We start from the raw sequence: 17,941 nt of genomic DNA on the forward strand, positions 1-17,941 counted from the left end.
GAGACATCTGTTCCAAATTTGTGATCCAAGTTAATTTGTTATTTACAATACTAAGTATTTTTTGGGCCAGCAGTGTCTTTCCTAAACCACTTAGGCCTTAACCATGTGTTGTATGACAAGTTCTTGAGCTGTAACAATTGTCAGAGGGTTGACGGTTACAATTTATACATTTCTTAATTTCTAAAAGCATTACATTTTTAAACTGTTTGCATATTGTTTCAAAATGATGTTTCAATTAAATCATAACAATGAGGTATTTCAAATAATATAACATTTGTGTTTCCTAACTTCTTCAATGTTGTCTTCAGAGCTGTTTTTGCTGCATTTGTATCATTATGGTATACATCATTGTAACCACCTATAAGAACAACAAAGTCACTCCTTGTCAAATTAGTGCAAGCTTCAGTGTTGGTGAGAATCTGGTTGAATTTTGCTCCAGGTTTCACTATGCCTTCAGTTTTAATTTTTTTTGTTGTTGTCAGGGCCTTCGTTTATGTAGCCATCCCTCCTCCAAAACCATCAGAGTAGATTCTGGTGTTTGTTGTCTTTTCTCTTGGTGTTTCTTGACTCTGTGTTCCATCTTGTTCTTTATCTGTTGCATTTCTTTTATTCAATTTCATAACAGACACCATCAAATCCGGGTTGCTGCAAGATTTTTTGCTATGGTTTTTATTCTATGATTTAAATATATCTCCGCTATTTGTGCCACAATCTATATTGTTTTGCTTCAAGTGTTTAGCTTCAGATGTGATTGTGTGAATTTCATTATCTTCAGGTCCGTTATAATCAGATATCTTACATATTTGAGGCCTAATAGTTTTCGACCTACATTCCTCACAGTTCCAATTTTTTATGGGTGTCTCCTGTCCCTTTAGTGAGGACTCTACTTTTCCACATCAAAAATGAAATACGTTTCCACATTTCGTGCAGTCAACACCACTTCACAGTTTTCTGGCATTTTTCACAATGTTTATTGGTCCTGTCATCTGTATTTTTACTAGTCAAATTTTCTATTAGCATTTCACTGTATAATGGAGATTCGCACTGTTGTTTAAGTTCTTCATTTTTTAGTATTAACCCACGCATTTCATCTAATAGAAATGCTATAATATCGACTTTAGTGTCTTCGGTGATTACATTTTCGTGTGTTTCGTTTTTAAGGCAATTCAAACAGTACCAAGTCTTTCATTTTGAACTTAGGTTTGCACACTTATAGTAGTAAAATGTTTCACATTTTGCACACGTTATTCCTTTGTCGGCGCGTTTTTCACAATAGCAGTGGGAAGACGTCCCATCTTCTAGCAGATGTTCAGTGTTAGCCGTTGGTGCTGGGCACTCAGTTTCACCTTTGTATGTTCCCATGTTCGCGCTTCTTTAATAATATAGCACGCCAGACAAGTATTATCACAACAAGTACTGATTTTTTCACACATTATGCACTTTCCATCGTAATTTTTTATTTTACTTATAACACTATTGCACTCATCATTTTCTAGATAATTTGTGAAAAGGTTGAATTTTTGTCACACTGAACTTTTCTGTTTAGTCGTCATTGCTCCCATTCCTGCAGGAACCTTTTCCAGCATCAGCGATGTCAGAGATACGATGCTATACCGGCTTCCTGATGTTCACAATACACTTGTGAAAAATCCCCACTTCACCACACTATCTGAGGAGCTTGATATCAGAACAAAAGAAATGATTTGGTATGTGTAGCTTGTAGCTTGTAAGACATTTCCAGGGGCAGATCATAAAAGAAGGTTGTATACATGGAAGAATCCTGGGGATACTAAAAGGTATCAGAAAGATTATATAATGGTGAGACAGAGGTTTTGGAACCAGGTTTAAATTGTAAGACATTTCCAAGGGCAGATGTGGACTCTGACCACAATCTATTGGTTATGAACTGTAGATTAAAACTGAAGAAACTGCAAAAAGGTGGGAATTTAAGAAGATGGGACCTGGATATACTAAAAGAATCAGAAGTTGTACAGAGTTTCAGGGAGAGCATAAGGGAACAATTAACAGGAATGGGGGAAAGAAGTACAGTAGAAGAAAAATGGGTGGCTTTGAGAGATGAGGTAGTGAAGGCAGCAGAGGATCAAATAGGTAAAAAGACGAGGGCTAGTAGAAATCTTTGGGTAACAGAAGAAATACTGAACTTAATTGACGAAAGGAGAAATAAGGAGGCTTATCTCACTAGTGGTAAGATAGATACTGCCTACAGGAAAATTAAAGAGACCTTTAGAGAAAAGAGAGCCATTTGTATGAATATCAAGAGCTCAGATGGAAACCCAGTTCTAAGCAAAGAAGGGAAAGCAGAAAGATGGAAGGAGTATATAGAGAGTCTATACAAGGGCGATGTACTTGAGGACAATATTATGGAAATGGAAGAGGATGTAGATGAAGATGAAATGGGAGACACGATACTGCATGAAGAGTTTGACAGAGCACTGAAAGACCTGAGTCGAAACAAGGCCCCGGGAGTAGGCAACATTCCATTAGAACTACTGACAGCCTTGGGAGAGCCAGGCCTGACAAAACTCTACCATTTGGTGAGCAACATGTATGAGACAGGCGAAATACACACAGACTTCAAGAAGAATATAATAATTCCAACCCCAAAGAAAGCAGACGTTGACAGATGTGAAAATTACCGAACTATCAGTTTAATAACTCACAGCTGCAAAATACTAACGCGAATTCTTTACAGACGAATGGAAAAGCAGGTAGAAGCCGACTTTGGGGAAGATCAGTTTGGATTTCGTAGAAATATTGCAACACGTGAAGAAAGATTAAGGAAAGGCAAATCTACGTTTCTAGCATTTGTAGACTTAGAGAAAGCTTTTGATAAAGTTGACTGGAATACTCTCTTTCAGATTCTAAAGGTGGCAGGGGTAAAATACAGGGAGCGAAAGGATATATACAATTTGTACATAAACCAGATGGCAGTTTTAAGAGTCAAGAGGCATGAAAGGGAAGCAGTGGTTGGGAAGGGAGTGAGACAGGGTTGTAGCCTCTACCCGATGTTATTCAATCTGTATATTGAGCAAGCAGTAAAGGAAACAAAAGAAAAATTCGCAGTAGGTATTAAAATCCATGGAGAAGAAATAAAAACTTTGAGGTTCACCGATGACATTATAATTCCATCAGTGACAGCAAAATACTTGGAAGAGCTTTTGAACGGAATGGACACGGTCTTGAAAGGAGGATATAAGATGAACATCAAAAAAACAAAAACAAGGATAATGGAATGTAGTCGAATTAAGTCGGGTGATGCTGAGGGAATTAGATTAGGAAATGAGACACTTAAAGTAATAAAGAACTTTTGATATTTGGGGAACAAAATAACTGATGATGGTCGAAGTAGAGAGGTTATAAAATGTAGACTGGCAGTGGCAAGTAAAGCATTTCTGAAGAAGAGAAATTTGTTAACATCGAGTATAGATTTGTCAGGAAGTCGTTTCTGAAAGTATTTGTATGGAGTGTAGCCATGTATGGAAGTGAAACATGGACGATAAACAGTTTGGACAAGAAGAGAATAGAAGCTTTCGAAATGTGGTGCTACAGAAGAATGCTGAAGATTAGATGGGTAGATCACATAACTAATGATGAAGTATTGAATAGAATTGGGGAGTATGTGGCACAACTTGACAAAAAGAAGGGACCGGTTAGTAGGACATGCTCTGAGGCATCAAGGGATCACCAATTTGTTACTGGATGGCAGAGTGGAGGGTAAAAATCGTAGAGGGAGACCAAGAGATGAATACACTAAACAGATTCAGAAGGATTTGGGTTGCCGTAAGTTCTGGTAGATGAAGAAGCTTGCACGGGTTAGGGTAGCATCGAGAGCTGCATCAAACCAGTCTCAGGACTGAAGACCACAACAACAACAACATGTGTAGCTCCTCAACAAATTAAGGACGTTAACTATAACCCCCCCCCCCCCCCCCCGTGAACCATGGACCTTGCCGTTGGTGGGGAGGCTTGCATGCCTTAGTGATACAGATAGCCATACCGAAGGTACAACGCAATGGAGGGGTATCTGTTGAGAGGCCAGACAAACGTGTGGTTCCTGAAGAGGGGCTGCAGCCTTTTCAGTAGCTGGTAATGACCTAGAAACTGATTGTAGAAAACAAACAAGTGGATGATTGACTGATCTGGCCTTGTAACAATAATCAAAACGCCCTTGCTGTGCTGGTACTGCGAATGGCTGAAAGCAAGGGGAAACTACGGCCGTAATTTTTCACGAGGGTATGCAGCTTTACTGTATGATTCAATGATAGTGGCGTCCTCTTGGGTAAAATATTCTGGATGTAAAATAGTCCCCCATTCGGATCTCCAGGCAAGGACTACTCAGGAGGATGTCGTTATCAGGAGAAAGAAAACTGGCGTTCTATGGATCAGAGCGTGGAATGTCAGATCCCTTAATCGGGCAGGTAGGTTAGAAAATTTAAAAAGGGAAATGGATAGGTTAAAGTTAGATATAGTGGGAATTAGTGAAGTCTGGTGGCAGGAGGAACAAGACTTCTGGTCAGGTGACTACGGGGTTATAAACAGAAAATCAAATAGGAGTAATGCAGGAGCAGGTTTAATAATGAATAGGAAAATAGGAATGCAGGTAAGCTACTACAAACAGCATAGTGAATGCATTATTGTGGTCAAGATAGATACGAAGTACACACCTACTACAGTAGTACAAGTTTATATGCCAACTAGCTCTGCAGATGACGAAGAAATTGAAGAAATGTATGATGAAATAAAAGAAATTATTCAGATAGTAACGGGAGATGAAAATTTAATAGTCATGGGTGACTGGAATTCGAGTGTAGGAAAAGGGAGAGAAGGAAACGTAGTGGGTGAATATGGATTGGGGGAGAGAAATGAAAGAGGAAGCCCTCTGGTAGAAGAAGGTTGTATACCTGGTAGTATCCTTTAGATACTAGAAGGTATCAGATAGATTATATAATGGTAAGACAGAGATTTAGGAACCAGATTTTAAATTGTAAGACATTTCCAGGGGCAGATGTGGACTCTGACCACAATCTATCGGTTATGACCTGTAGATTAAAAGTGAAGAAACTGCAAAAAGGTGGGACTTTAAGGAGATGGAACCTGGATAAACTGAAAGAACCAGAGGTTGTACAGAGTTTCAGGGAGAGCATAAGGGAACAATTGACAGGAATGGGGGAAAGAAATACAGTAGAAGAAGAATGGGTAGCTTTGAGGGATGAAGTAGTGAAGGCAGCAGATCATCAAGTAGGTAAAAAGACGAGGGCTAGTAGAAATCCTTGGGCAACAGAAGAAATATTGAATTTAATTGATGAAAGGAGAAAATATAAAAATGCAATAAATGAAACAGGCAAAAAGGAATACAAACGTCTCAAAAATGAGATCGACAGGAAGTGCAAAATGGCTAAGTAGGGATGTCTAGAGGACAAATGTAAGGATGTAGAGTTTGACAGAGCACTGAAAGACCTGAGTCAAAACAATACCCCGAGAGTAGACAACATTCCATTAGAACTACTTACGGCCTTGGGAGAGCCAATCCTGACAAAACTCTTCCATCTGGTGAGCAAGATGTATGAAACAGGCGAAATACCCTCAGACTTCAAGAAGAACATAATAATTCCAATACCAAAGAAAGCAGGTGTTGACAGACGTGAAAATTACCGAACAATCAGTCTAATAAGCCACAGCTGCAAAATACTAACACGAATTCTTTACAGACGAATGGAAAAACTGGTAGAAACTGACCTCGGGGAAGACCGGTTTGGATTCCATAGAAATACTGGAACACGTGAGGCAATACTGACCTTACGACTTATCTTAGAAGAAAGATTAAGGAAAGGCAAACCTACGTTTCTAGCATTTGTAGACTTAGAGAAAGCTTTTGACGATGTTGACTGGAATACTCTCTTTCATATTCTAAAGGTTGCAGGGGTAAAATACAGGGAGCGAAAGGCTATTTACAATTTGTACAGAAACCAGATGGCAGTCACAAGAGTTGAGGGACATGAAAGGGAAGCAGTGGTTGGGAAGGGAGTAAGAGAGGGTTGTAGCCTCTCCCCGTTGTTATTCAATCTGTATATTCATCGAGCAGTAAAGGAAGCAAAAGAAAAATTCGGAGTAGGTATTAAAATCCATGGAGAAGAAATGAAAACTTTGAGGTTCACCGATGACATTGTAATTCCATCAGAGACAGCAAAGGACTTGGAAGAACAGTTGAATGGAATGGACAGTGTCTTGAGAGGAGTATATAAGATGAGGGAATTGGATTAGGAAATGAGACACTTAAAGTAGTAAAGGAGTTTTGCTATTTAGGGAGCAAAATAACTGATGATGGTCGAAGTAGAGAGGATATAAAATGTAGACTGGCAATGACAAGGAAAGTGTTTCTGAAGAAGAGAAATGTGTTTACATTGAGTATAGATTTAAGTATCAGGAACTATTTGTATGGAGTGTAGCCATGTATGGAAGTGAAACATGGACAATAAATAGTTTGGACAAGAAGAGAATAGAAGCTTTCGAAATGTGGTGCTACAGAAGAATGCTGAAGATTAGATGGGTAGATCACATAACTAATGAGGAAGTATTGAATAGTATTGGGGGAAGAGAAATTTGTGGCACAACTTGACCAGAAGGAGGGATCGGTTGGTAGGACATGTTCTGAGGCATCAAGGGATCACCAATTTAGTATTGGAGTGCAGTGTGGAGGGTAAAAATTGTAGAGGGAGACCTTGAGATGAATACACTAAGCAGATTCTGAAGGATGTGGGTTGCAGTAGGTACTGGGAGATGAAGAAGCTTGCATAGGATAGAGTAGCATGGAGAGCTGCATCAAGCCAGTCTGAGGACTGAAGACAGCAACAACAACAACGATAACTAGAAAACAAGCACTGTCCAGTGGATTCTGGTGTCTATGAAATTCGTTAAATGTATTTGCAGTTGCGAATATCGACAACCATCAGCTGTATAATGGAATGACGACAGTAAAAATTTGTGACAGACCAGGACTCGAAACCGGAATTCCTGCTTATCGCCTTATGATTTGGCTACCTGAGCAGCTTCTGTGGCCAAAGTCAAACTCCTATATGCCATCAACAATGTGTTTACAACCTGCACTCATATTTATCTACGTATATTCTCACACAGAGGACGCAATTTAATTACAAGTCGCTTCCCGAGTATTGAGGAATAAATATGATATTGCAGTGCCTGTACTGTTCAGAGTGACGATGCAATGATCCTTCAGACATGCTTTCATGTCCAAAAGAACAGGCACTGTGGCGACTACAGCCGCTATAAAATACATGAAATGTATTTGCAGTTGCAAATATGGACGACAATCAACTGTATAATGGAATGAGAACAAAGAAAATTTATGCTGGAGCAGGACTCGACTCCAGGTTTCCCACTTATCATCAGCAGTCACCTTAACATTGGCTATCCAGACATGCTCCAAGGCAGACCCAAACTTCCGTATGTCCTCAACTGTGTATCTACAACATGTATCCATACATGCATTATATATATTCTTTTGCAGGGGAGACATTTTAATTAAAAGCTGCTTGCCTGGAATAGGTTAAAATACGTGCTGCAGTGCATTGCAATATCGTATTAATTCACCGACTCCAGAAGAGCGAATTGTATTTAAAATTTGTCCTTTGTACAGACGTATACATAAGGAATGTACGAGTGAAGGTTGTAGACATTTGGTTGACAAGAATTGAAAGTTAGGGTCTGGTCAGGGATCGTGCTCAGATAGTCTAATGGTAAGACGACTACTCGCGATAAGCATGAAATGTGGGTTCGCGTCCTGATCCAGAGCAAATTTTCAGTGTCATCACTCAATTACACAGCCGATATTTGTCCATATCGGAAACTATAAATACATTTCATTTGTTTTATAATGGCTGCAGAAGCTGCAGTGCCTATCCCTTTAGATATGCATGAATTTCTGAAGGATCGTTGTATCATAAATCTGAAGAACACAGGCATTGCAATGTTGTCTATGAAATTCCCAAATTTGTCAAGTCCAATTGATAATCTATAATAAACTCTCTCGATCACAGTTGTGTAAAAGACTTTTTATAAAGTAAAATACAAATACTGCATTGAAAGTTAATTAACCTTCACTCAACAATTAAGAATTCTCTTTAAGTATTATTCAGACTCAGTTCAATTAATCACTAGAATGATTAACAGAATTCATACTAGGCTGTTGTTCACGAGATAAAATTTTACCTGTAACATCGAACAGATCTTGGCTGGCTGAAGTACTGAACACAACAGAAGGATACTTCCTTCAAAATCAAACCAGACTCATTTGGATATAATCAAGGTTTGTGTGGGAAAAGGTTTAAGAACCAGTTGATCACTTGTTTATAATTACTAAATGTGGACACTACACGAACTTTGGCATTGATTCAGTTGTTATACCAGGACATTCCCATTTCCAAAACCATGTCATTATTTTTGACTGAATGGATTAAATCAGTTTGCTTCTTAACAGAACTGATCTGTTGACTCTCACAATATATTTAATCACAAATAGAGCATTATTTGTTGAAACTACGAGCGTTGGATCTTTAATAGTGGCTCGTGCAAAATAGATATGTGTTTCAAAGTTTTACTGACCTTTAGAGTAGTCACCAGAATTGTGTATAACCCATTGCCAGCAATGTGGATGTCATAGGTTACTCTTAGCAGTGCCAGTTGCGTTGACAGTTCAAGTGGCGCGGTCTATTGCCCAACGAATTTGTAGCAGTTCTGAAACTCACGGCGTTGTGGATGCAAGAACAGAAAACAGTTCATAAAAGCAATTTCAATATTAGCGAGACACCCAATTTGACACAACTCATGCAACTAATAACGCAACAGTTACACAGCAGTTCACAAGACATCAGGAAAATATAGGACAACAATTTGCACAGTAAACCAGGCATTTAACGGTTTCAGGGACAGTATTAGTCAACATTCCAGTGAGCTGAACAAAACTCTATGCACTGAATTATCTGACGAATTATCGGGGGAAGTTCACAGAGCTTTGAAAACAACTAAAACGAGAAAGAATTACTGACATTTCCTGCAGCATAAATACGTCAACGGAAAAAGTAACATCCGTAGACTACAAGCAGGAACAACTTGCAGGTGAGTTACAAAACCTTAGTGAAGCATATTCTCAAATTCAGGAGATGTAATCCCAAGTGGATGCGTAGGTAAAAAATGTGACGAACGCAACAGCGAGCTGCAAGATGTATGCAAAAATCAACCAACATAAATGCACAACTTGAGACTACGAGTAGACCAGTTACGTTTGGAGTCATAATTTGCCAAAAACAGAGAGATAAGTTATGTGAAGATGTAAAGGAAATAACTCAAAAATCTGAAGTCGGGATGCTGGATAAAGGGAGTACTCTTGCTGAAAAGGTAGTGTCAGAGTGCAAAATTTATGAAGATACTGTAGAAGAAACTCTAAAAGAGAAAGAAAGCCAAATTCTAGCTGAAATAAATTCGGGTTTAAAGAAAGCAGAGGAAAGATTACGAGGCTGTGTTGCTGAAAGTACTGACATTCCAAAACAACATATGAAAGAAAACAAACCCATGTTTTTGGAGAAGTTGGATACCTTCACTGGTTACCCACAACATGGAGCAAGACTGTCGAGGGAAAATAGCGAAGGTCGTACAATGCAACAATACATATGTGCAGTTGCACCTGTCGAGCAAGTGCTGTTGCCATGCGATATTTTTATTTATTTATTTATTTAACCTGATCAGATTAGGGCCATCAGGCCCTCTCTTACATCGGACCAGTGTTCCACACATGCAGCATTTCACACATCAGAGTTACATCATGACAATAGTTTAAATGAGAATGTTAGCTTACTCTAGTGACAATATGAATAAAGACTAGTGACTAAGACCTAATTAAGTAAATGCGGCAGTATTTTTACAACAGGTGCTATACATACAGATTATGATAAAAGCAATAATAAAATGTAATGATAAACATGACTAAGACTTAATAAATTAAATGCTGGCAGTATTTTTACAGCAGGTGCTATACATACAGATTATGATAAAAGCAATAATAAGCAATAATAATAACAGTAAAAAAAATCAAATAATAATGACAAACATGAGAAGGATTGGCAATAGTAACGAAGGTTTGTGCAGATGTACATAATATCTTGGTGTGTAAAGTAGATGTTTACTAGTTTAGCGTGTTTTGAGGAATGGGGATTTAAGGAGGGGGAAAGAGGGAAGTAATGAGGTGAAGTGCATTCATGTACAGAGGAAGGTATTACTGTTGCTTAAGTAGATATGTCATTAACTGTTTTTTGAAGCTGGACATGTTTTTAAGTTCTCTAACATAACGAGGGAGATTATTCCAGAGTCGGGTTCCCGCTACTGGAAAGGACTTGGAGAAGGTGACTGAGCGATGCAGTGGAACGGAGTGGATTTTATTATAATGGGAACGTGTGTTTCTGTCATGTTGTTCCGACATGAGCGTTAGGGACGAGGAGAGATATGAGGGACAGTTTACATTTATAAGGCAGTAGATGAGACAGAGTGTATGGAAATCTCTGCGTTTGTCTGCACGCGGCCAGGACAATTTTGAATATGCTGGTGAAATGTGATCAAAAAGTCGAACGTCACAGATATATCGGACGCAGGCATTCATGACCAGTTCTAGACGTCGGGAATTCTCCTGAGAGAGGCCTTGTAGGATAATATCGCTGTAGTCAATGATTGGGAGTATAAGCGTTTGTACTAATTTCTTTTTCAGATCGAAAGGGAAGAGTTTTTTATATTTTTGTGGGACATGAAGGGATGCTGATGCTTTTTTGCACACTGCAGTTACGTGCTCTGTCCAATTTAGATTTTCATCTATTATTACTCCCAAACTCTTTGCTGAGGGAGAGAAGTTAATATTTGTTCCATTTAGGATAAGAGGTGGTAAGGATTCCCGATGTTTTGGGCTAATGAGCTTAGAGTGACCAACAAGTACCGCTTGTGTTTTAGATGGGTCTAGTTTTAGACCTATGTCCTGTGTCCATTTTGACAGTGCATCGAGGTCAGTACTGAAATTTTCAATAGCTTTCTTGAGATTGCTTGGTTTGGCACTTAGATACAACTGAAGGTCATCAGCATACATATGGTATTTGCAATAGGTCAGAACCGATGACACATCGTTGACATACAGAGAGAAGAGTATAGGACCTAATAGTGAGCCTTCGGGAACGCCTGACACTACCTGCCGCCATTGTGATTTTATATTCCCAGATAGGACGCGTTGCTGACGAGACGTTATGTATGAGCGAAACCATTGCACTGCACTTGGTAAGAAATTTAGACCGCTAAGTTTGGCCAGTAAAATGTCGAAGTCGACAGTATCAAATGCTTTGCTGAAATCTAAGAAGCAAATGATAGTCGCTTCTTGTCTGTCCAGGCAAGTTTCAAGTCATCTGTCACCTTTATCAGAGCAGATGTTGTGCTTCGATGTTTACGGAAACCTGATTGGTATTCGTCTAGTAGGTTGTTAGTAGTGAGGTAGTTGGTGAGCTGGTCATGAACTATATATTCTAAGGCCTTTGATAGTGCAGGAAGAAGGCAGATGGGGTGGTAGTCAGAGGGTGCTGTGGCTATGTCCTTTTTAGGCAGTGGCTTAATTTGTCCCAGTTTCCAGGCCTCAGGGAAAACACTTATGATTAATGAATCGTTGAAAATGTCTGTTATAGAGGGCAGTAGTTTTACCATCTGGATAGTGATACCATCATGTCCAGTAGATGCTGATCTAATCCGCATTATGGCTTTCTTGACAGTACTGCAAGCGACGTGCTGTAGATAGAATTTTTCTTTGCTACAGTCGTTCAACCCCATGAAGTAATCAATGATTCTCTGTTTTTTTTTGCGGTACAATTTTGGTTGTAGGTAACGTGGTGGTGGTCGTTAGTGTTTAACGTCCCGTCGACAACGAGGTCATTAGAGACGGAGCGCAAGCTCGGGTTAAGGAAGGATTGGGAAGGAAATCGGCTGTGCCCTTTCAAAGGAACCATCCCGGCATTTGCCTGAAACGATATAGGGAAATCACGGAAAACCTAAATCAGGATGGCCGGAGACGGGATTGAACCGTCGTCCTCCCGAATGCGAGTCCAGTGTGCTAACCACTGCGCCACCTCGCTCGGTGTAGGTAACGTGAAGAATCGGTTTAGTTCTTCAGCTGGGACCATGTGATTTTCTGCAACTTTTATTTTGCCTAAACCGAGACTACGAAGATTTTTCCACAGGATAGCTCGTCTACATCTACATCTATTGTCAGCTAATGTACGGGCATGTTTGAGCTTAGCGTTTCTCACCGCTTGACTGACTTTGTTTCGTTTCTGCTTGTATACAGCATGATTTTCAGGTGTAGGGTGTATCTTGTATGCTCGATGTGCAGTATCTCTGAGATTCATGAGCTGTTTTAGTTCATCAGTCAGCCAGGGTGCAGGTTTTTCTTTTTACTTTTCTGGTCTTTATTGGAGCATATTTGTCATAGAGTTGAGTAATTTTGTTAGTGAAATCCTGGAGTTTGTCGTTTATGTCCATGAGGGGAGTAGAGGTCATCCCCCAAACTATTTCTTGTGCCTCAGTTTCGAGTCCAGGCAAATTTATGCGTTTGAGGTCTCGGTATGTAGACAGTTTTTGTTTCTTTCTAGGACTTTCTAGTGAATACGTCATGGAAATGTCATGGGCAGACATGCCAGGCGCAGATATTTGAGAGGAGCGGATTATTCTGTTCGGAGATTTCGTTTGCGAATATATCAATGAAAGTGTGACTGGTAGTCGTGTGATGAGTAGGTGCCAGCTTAAGTAGCGTTATATTTGAGGAAGAAAGCATCCTCTTGAATTTCCCAGTGGAAGGACTATTGCACAGAAAATTAATGTTAGTGCCACCTACTATAATTACATGTTCATATGACGATTCGAGACTAGAGAGGGCAGTTTCGAAGCAGGCGAACCCACCTACTTTAGGTGGTTTGTAAAGGACACATATTAAGCACTTTCTGTTAAGCGATTTGATCTCTATGAACATATATTCCACTTGTTTATCTACATTGTTGTCGGATGTGTGTAGTACTGTAGGTGACAAATCAGAGCGTATGTACGCCCCTATTCCGCCCCCTCACCTGTTGTATCTGTCGTGCCTGAGAAAGATATAGCCATCTAGGTTTACGGAAGTTGTAGGAATACTTGGTTTGAGCCAAGTCTCTGACAAAAGTATTACGTGTATATCAGCAGTTTGAAATATATATATGTACTCGTCGAAGTGAGCTGGCAGAGACTGGACATTTGCATGTGCAATATGCAACTTGGTGCGTTCGGGTATTGATTGCCCGAGGAGGCTGCCAACCGATGATTGCGGGTCGTGGTTGGGGGTGACAAGAGGGTCTGGCATGAGGAATGCGGAAGGCGTGTGAAGGAGGGGGGTGAGGGAGTGTCCTCCCAGTTCTGTACAGTGAAAGCGGTCGGGAAGGGGAGGGGGTAGGTCCCCGGGGAGGCAACGGGGTCTGCGGCCAAGGTCAGCAAGGTCTGCAACGGTTCTGGAAGCAGCCGTGGGCTGACAGGGAAAGGAATTTCGCTAAACACATCGGGAGTAGTCTGCACGTTACGACAGAGTGTGATATTAATTTCACTTATGAGGATTACAACTAAAGTATGATGGTGGGTTGCTAATTAAGCATGAAAGTGAGACTACCTTATGTAATAATTAACAAAATTACATGAGAAAAACAATTAAAGATAAAAATAGTTATGTGGAGAAACTAAAAGTTGATAATACAAATAATAACAAAAATTACACGAGAAAAAGTAATTAGAGATAAAAAAAATAGTTATGTAGAGAAACGAATAATTTGATAATACGTTAGTTAAGATGTAGTTGACAGTGGAAACAGTATAAACATACAGGTTATGGTACTTATAGAAATAGAGCAATATTTAAGCTAAAAAAATGAAAAGAAAGAATAAAAATTAACTTATATTAGACAGATTAGAATATGAGACTTTGTGTCTCGCGAGATTTCGCTCAGTCTTTCAGTTCGAACATGTTCGTCACCGTTTTCCTCCCTCCTTCCGTCTTGACTACGATCCTGCCATCCTGGGTCCATACATTTAGAAAGGCCGAACTGTGTGATCGCAGCGTTCAAAACTTTTAGTCTTTCGCGCGTCAGATCTTCCCTCAGGATAACCCCACTCTTGGCGAGTTTTCTTTTCTGAGCAAACACTTCAGCTCTTTTCCGGTAAGACACAAATTTAATTATTATGGGCCTGGGTTTCATGGCACCTGGTATCCAACGCCCAACACGGTGGCTTCTGTCAATACCGGCCACGTCGATCTGCACGCCAAGTTTCTCACGCACGAGGCTAATGGCCAGGTCGTCGGTGTTTTCGCGATCGTTTTCAGCTACCCCGAACAAGCGCAAGCTGTTCCTTCGCTGATACTGCTCAATTTAATCGGTGGCAGCAGACAGTTTAGCCTCTAGGTCGGCGGCTTTTTTCTCTTGTGCGGCCAGGGACTTTCTAAGAGACTGGATTTCGGTGCTGTTGCGCCCGACAGACTCTTTCAGTTTGTCCATGACCGCGGCCGTCACAGAGTCCGTGATGGATTGCACAATTATGTGTCTTTGCTGTGCAGCGCCGCACTCACCTGGGACCGGACGAGCTCCCCGATGTCGGGAAGCGGGGCCTCACCTGCCGCCGGAGACCGGGCGCCCGCGCTGCCTGCGCCCCTGTAGCCTCGCCTGCTGCCGCTTACTCGTGCTCTTCCCATTTTTCACTCACTTATCACTTATCACTTGTGGTAATCAATGGAGAACAATACACCACGGCAAGTAACACTTGTTTAGTCGGATGCACACGTTGTGGACTGCCGCACTTCTCTGTAACACCTTCAATGAGCGGAAAAACTCGCGATCCGAAGAAACGCGCTTCACTCAGTGGCCGCCATTGCCACAAGCGAAAATAAACACGACTGTCACTGACAGTATAGCGTGTTTGTCAACATTAATGGCACATCAGGGATTACTTAGGCATCAACAATTTCCGATATTTACTTCTGAAGCGAAAAGAATACACCCTGTGGTCTTTATTAGAGCATTTCGAAATGTTCTACCTTGTACCTGGACCAAACCTTAGAAAATTAGATTAGTTGTTGGATATACACATGCTGATGTTCTGCTGCAGGTTATGGACATGGCTGAATGTTGTTACTATTATGGACACACTGAGAAAGCCTTTATAGATAAATATTGGTCTGAGGCCGTACAAGAGAGGCTCAGAGGAGAAGTTTCCAACGCAGCTCCGTTCAATAGCAAGTATGGAAGTTTGAGGGGCTATTTTGAAAAATATTGGAATAAAACCAGATACTAGATGAGCACAGTATCTCAAGATACGCTGAAAATTTTCAAGAGCCGTCTTCCTGCCAACATTAGGGAAAAATTCATTACCATTCTGGAACACGACACCGAATACTTACTATCTGTACTTGACTCAATAGATTTGATACACGAAGAGACACCAGAACAACCCAAGCCTGTTAATAAGCCGACAGCACCACAGAGATTTACGGACCAACAAGTAAATAGCAGATTTGTTGTACAACATGGATAGTAACTTTACCTCACACAGACCTATAGTAATGGTAACGGTAATCTCAATGGCAATGAACAAAGCTGTAAATTAAAAAATGGATAAAAAAATGGGCAAAGGTTTAACAAAAACAGCTACAACAGGCGAGTAGCCTATGGCCAGCCAGTACCATATGTACTGACACAAGCTACCGGCAATAATCAGCCGATCACTTGGCACACGTGGAACAATAACAGACAATCGAATAATCCAGAGATAGCGGAATTCGGCCAGCAAAGCGACACACATATACCGAATAAAGCGCAGAGGCAAAGACAATTTCAGTCGAGAGCCTCACAGGATACTAATTGGCGTAATCAAACACCAACAGCCCACATTGTGGAAGCTGCACCTAACCTAGAGACCGATGCCACCACGACGCCAGAGAACTTGAACTGGTCATGGTAGGCCAACTTATTTGTTATATGGGATTGGGTTTCCATGGTACCCCATTGCAGATGAGCCTGTTTCTTTTTTTCTGTTTGATAAATATTTTGGTGTTTTCAGACTAATTCTTTCTCAATGGAGCGGATTTATCCATTGTTGTGTGACATTTTCTTTCCAGTTTGCAATAAAATCAATTAATGAGAGGTATTGTTAGAATTGCTTGCAAGAAATTCAAAATTAGCATTAGCAACCCGCACTGGTGACTTTAGCAAACGTGTTAACACTCTACCTAAGGATATTCAGTCATTACCAATCTTACAATTTAGGGCTAAACTTTTATGTGTACCAAAAGGGCAACCTTTGTACAGTACTGAAGAATACTTCTCTGGTGATAGAACAGTGTCTGTCTGGGCAAAAACACAGTGTCAATGAAAACAGCAGAAATTCTGCTATTTTAATATACTGTGTTCTAATATAGACTGTCTTATTATTGTAAAGTTTGTTGCAATGTATTTCTGACCTTTATGTTTTATAGTATCCATTTTAGTACTTTAGTTTAAATTACAATATTATACTCATTTCACTGTAATGATGTTATTGTAAACTTAATGCTGTTTGTCCATCCACGGCTGGTGAATGACCCAGAATTGGCAGTAATGTTAATAATAATACAGGGGGTACCTTTGTAGTTAATCTCAGTGTCGAGTTATCTGTGTTTGTTTACAGATGTATATTTGTGTTGCCAGAAAAAAAAGTAATTCTGTATGCTCATTTATGCAGAAGTTATTTTCTGTAGTGTATATTCACATATGTAGAAAAATCCACCTGTTGAGTGAATGCATTATTCTTTATTTACATTTTTTTCAATGTTCTCTGTCTTAGTTTCATTACAGACAGCGACTTACGAAATCCACTACATTGGTTTTTCCTGTGCCAGTAATTCCACTCATAGCGTTCTTCTTCGGAAAAAGTGTTTCACAGGGTTATTGGCCTCGGCAGAAAGAACTAACCTGGTGTGAGAATAAAGCGGAAACCATGTTAGCAAACTAGGTATCTAGATGAGAGTTTTGTAACTAGCACTCTGGAAAGCAAATTGTGGGAATAGTTCAGTAGTTCCTTTTCTGATATTGTAATGAATAAGTTAAAAAGCATATGCATTGTAAAAGCACTTAGTAAAACAATTTCTGAGATTATCCATTTTTGTTATAATATTAAATATTTCTTCCTGTGATTATGTGTTTTGACCTTTGTGAACTAAAACTAAGGAAATCTATTTAAAAAAAGGGCATCATCATTTTATACTTTAGTAAGCCTTGTAACAAAATAGCCCATGTAACAGATACTACGACAATGTTATGTATTTTCAAATGTTGACAAACAGAATGTAAAGATGAAGAAATACACATTGGAATACTATCTTTGATATTTATACTTTCGGAATTATATAACATTCACTTTATATTCTCATGTATTGATAAAGGAAAGGAAGGTTTCTGCGATATAGTAATTACAATGTTTACAGCCCCACACAGGATGACACATATTGAACTATATAAAATAAAATCGTCACAACTTCTGAATGGTTTGCGTTAGGACATTCAAACTACACAGTTGGCCGTGGGGCATGATGGGAATTAGTATGGACATTGTTCTTTGGTTTAGCGATGCAGCCACTTTCGTTGGCATGGGTTTATCAATAAGGAAAACTGAATCAAGAATTCTCTTCACCCTCAGCTCATAACTCTGTGGTGCGCAATGTCCAGTAATGGAATAATTGGTGCGATATTCGTTGTAGCATGGTGACCACTGAATGGAATGTGAAGGTTTTGGAAGATGATTTCATTCCCTGATTTCAACAAGACGTGGTTCATGCAAGACG

The sequence above is a fragment of the Schistocerca gregaria genome, chromosome 3, assembly GCF_023897955.1.
Source record: "Schistocerca gregaria isolate iqSchGreg1 chromosome 3, iqSchGreg1.2, whole genome shotgun sequence".
NCBI lineage: Eukaryota > Metazoa > Arthropoda > Insecta > Orthoptera > Acrididae > Schistocerca > Schistocerca gregaria.